The 4053-nt window shown below is 35.9% G+C and overlaps 1 protein-coding gene across 1 annotated transcript in view; it reads right to left on the minus strand.

Moving 5' to 3' along the window:
- The window catches only part of VWA8 (von Willebrand factor A domain containing 8), a 281798-nt gene that overhangs the window by 220020 nt on the left and 57725 nt on the right, over nt 1-4053 (minus strand). The window lies entirely within an intron of this gene.

A 4053-nucleotide genomic window follows, 5' to 3' on the forward strand; every position in this document is an offset into this window, starting at 1 on the left:
AGGCAAGGGCCAACGGATTCAAGGAGTGTCGCTCAGGACAGAATGTGGAGGCTCCCAGCTGGAGCAGCACAGAAAGAGGCCAGCTAAGACTAAGACACGGGCTGGTAGAGGTAGCAGGGCGACCTGCCCACCCTGCCCCGCTCCCCATCCATGTGGCGGCATCATGAGCACCGCTCCTCGCCTGCCCCTTGGATGCAGGGAACTTGGGGGAACCATGGGAAATGCACAGGAATGTCACCAGAGCTAGGTTGGCCAAGGGCCCTCTTCAGACTGCGAATGTCCTCACATTAGTCAATAGTGTGTAAAATCAGGGTTTCGACAACTTCCACTGGCTTCCATCCCAAACTCCTTTGACTCAGCTCCCAGAGGTGCTGGCTGAGCTGGTAAAGAACACCTTGCCTTTGGTGTCTTCCTTGACTCTCTCTGTTCTGCCAAACGGCTTTCACCCTAAACACTTTAGAAAGCCCTGTTTCCACTATGAGACTGGCTCGTAAATCAGCAATAAAATGCTACGCATTCAGAAGATGGTTAGGATCCTGAGTAGTTGAGACTTTTTAATAGGAGAAGAATAGAAAAACAAATCATTTAGGAATCGTAAAAGGCAACTAGATGATAACTCTGAGAAGTACATATTTACTTTTTATTTTCAAGAATAAAATATGTTAAAAAATACACTGTACTTACAAAAATTTGTGAATTTCAAAATCAAATCAAAGTTATATCCTTCTTTCTTTTCTTTTTCAACATAATCCCCATAAGGAGAATATAGATAGATATATAACTTCATCACTAATCTAAGCTTTAGCCAACTCCTCACTCTTGCGGTGAACTTCGATGACTATAAAATCCTGAGGACCCTTAAAAGATTGCCCAAAGATCCTTAATCAAAATTATTGTAAAGTTCACTTAGAACACAAGTACTAACTAATGGGGACAGTCAAGCATAACAGTGTGTTCTTACCAACAGTACCAGAATCTTGTCACACAGTGTCCTAAAGTTTAGAACTATTCCACAGGAAATCCCCAAATTTGAAATTCCTTTCCTCTTTGAGTTTATGAGTCTTATGTTTTTGGATCACCAAGGATGGTAAATGAAATACCTTTCAGGCTGGAGTTCCTTATTTGGTAGGATTCCTTTGTAATATTTATTTTCTTTCTTGGGCTAATGGATTTGGTTTTATTATAATGTTTATTTTTACACACATGCCCAAAGGCCTCCTAGTATGTGTTTATAAATCTAATAAATACTTCATGATAACTCAATTTAAGATAACAAAAACCAATGTTGTCTATTACTTTAAAAAGTATCGTTTCAATTAAAAAGGTATCCAGTGCATACTTTCAAAATTATAAAAGATTTCAATATCAAATTCAGATACTTTTTTTAAGCAATGTAAAACTTATTGCTTTTTAAGTGGTAAATTTCTGCAACATAGAATTACTTCAAAATGAAACTTTATAACATATATTGCAGAGTTAAACTTTAAGATACACTTTGCATTTTTAGAATGCACAACCATAAAAGATTACTAAGTTAAGCGAGCAAATATCTTGCTTTTTCAATACATAACTTTGTACCATGTCCTATCATATAAACACTTCAAGTAGTTCTAGTTGCGAGCTTAACATAAAACTATTACAAGTATCATTACAGTCAACTTTTGAGATTACCTCTCTGTCAAAATGAGAGCCTAAGGTGTGTTTTACAGAGTTTCAATTACTGTCAAGGACGACTTCTATCAGTTGAAAACAACGCTCATTTTTGGAAACTCCTACATTCCTCTATTCTGTTACCAAGTAGAAAAATAGACCAATACTCAAAAACAAACTGTGATGTGACAAGAACACTAGCATTCTAGAGCAAATCAAGCTAATGTGAAGGAAAGCATTCCAAATAAAAACAGAGGGTATTTGTAAGACCTCAACTCAGTTCCTTCTCTCAGAGTGAGCTTCGTTGACAATATCTAACAACACTACACGTACATTAACCTAACAATCCCACTTCTAGGAATTAATCCTGAAGATAAACTTTTAACAATATGAAAATACATATTCATAAGGTTATTCATTACAACTGAGTTTGTTTACAAAATATTGAAAACAACCCAACTGTCCATATGTAGGAGATCGACTGAATAAACTTTGGTATATCCATATAATAGAATAATATGTAACTATAAAAAAGAATGAAGACTATATAAAAAGGAAGACAATTACCTTCAGTTTACAATTTCTATTACAAAATTCACAGAGGATGTAGAATTTGCAAGCTTCACTTTTTAAACGACACACCTACTATGTGCCCATGAAGGGATGAGCAGCATGTTGTCACTGTCTTCAAGGATCTTACAAACGATGGGAGAGGTAAATTGCTAAATTCCATCAATTCCAAGAAACACACTTTTAACACCTTAATATCTCTGAAATCAGGGTATGTCTTCAATTATCAGAATTCTACAAGCGTTGCTGGCCAACTAGTTATCATTGCCTGTGCACGTGTGAACTTGGTTTTGTATGTTTGTCTGTGGCATAAAAGGACAACTACAATTCATTCATGTTTTAGTCCACAAATTAAGGACCATTTGGGAAAAGAATATGAGTCCTAGCTATTGCCTAAAAATGTATCTGTCAACACCTTCTGTGAAAATCAAGAAAATACCAATATCAAAACCAGCTGTCAGTAGCTTGGAAGAATATCCCGGAAACAATAGAAGAGTACTCTGTTCTTGACAGAGCACAGGGGACACGGAGAATATTGTGCGAAACAACACGAACATCTACAACTGAAACAACAGGTGCTTTCAAAGATTCTGATCTTTAAAAGATATCTTCGGATTCTGAAGATAAAGAAGTTTTAAAAATAGTTGATCCATTTATTACATTTATGCTTTCCTTTTTCTGTACGCACAAGAGATATACAACCTAAATTAAGTCTGTAAGAGTCCTTTCATTAAGGATTAAATAAAAATTCCAAGTGACAGTCTTACATCATAATTTAATTCTCAGTACTTTTTCTTTCTTAGTCGTATATAAATAATGATGTGTCTCACAATTTATGGCATGTCTGAGTTAATGAAATACTGTCATTATTATAGTACAGACTGATAAGTGCTATCAAAAAGGACATTTAAGAGCTGCTGACGCATAAATCAAACCAGGGACTCACAGAAAACTCAGAGGTGGTGGAAGTGGAGCTAAGATTTAAAGAGTAAGCAAACTGGTCCCCAGGAGAAGCAGCATTCTGACAGCATGAGCACTGCAAGGAAACACAGATGTTTCGAAGCAGCATTCTAACAGCATGAGCACTGCAAGGAGACAGAGATGTTTCAGGCAGCAAGTCATGCTGGGGAGACCAAAAACCATTCCTCATGGCGACAGTTAAAAGGGGAATGTTAGTTGCGTTGGGTGAGGCCTCCAACCTGGCTAAAAGAGGCGTAGAGGGACCAAATCAAAAAGAGTGCTGTGTGCCAAACAACAGAATTTCAGTGTTCTCTTCCAAACTATGAGCAGTGATTAAAAGGTTTAAAGCAGGGGGAAAATTAGAAAGATCAGGAACAAGACAAGGATGCCTTCTCTCCCCACTTTTATTCAGCACAGTATTAGAAGTCTTAGCCAAAGTAATAAAGCAAGAAAAAGAAATAAAAGGCATCCAAATTGGAAAGAAAGAAGTAAAACTGTCACTATTTGAAGATGACATGATACTATCTGTAGAAAACCCTAAAAACTCCATCAAAAAAATGGTTAGAACTAATAAACAAATTCAGTAAAGGTTCAGGATATAAAATCAACACATGAAAGTCTGTTGTGTTTCTATATTCTACTAATGATCTATTGGAAAGAGAAATTAAGAAAACAACCCTGTTTATAATTGCAACAAAAAGAATAAGAATCAATTTAACCAAAGAAGCGAAAGGCCTGTATGTTGAAAACTTTACATATTAAAGAAAGAAATTTAAGAAGAAACAATAAATGGAACAAATAAATAAATACTCATGGATTAGAAGAATATTGTTAAAATGTCCATACTACCCAAAGCAATCTACAAATTCAATA

The sequence above is a fragment of the Pteropus vampyrus genome, unplaced genomic scaffold, assembly GCF_000151845.1.
Source record: "Pteropus vampyrus isolate Shadow unplaced genomic scaffold, Pvam_2.0 Scaffold154, whole genome shotgun sequence".
Taxonomy (NCBI): Eukaryota; Metazoa; Chordata; class Mammalia; order Chiroptera; family Pteropodidae; genus Pteropus; species Pteropus vampyrus.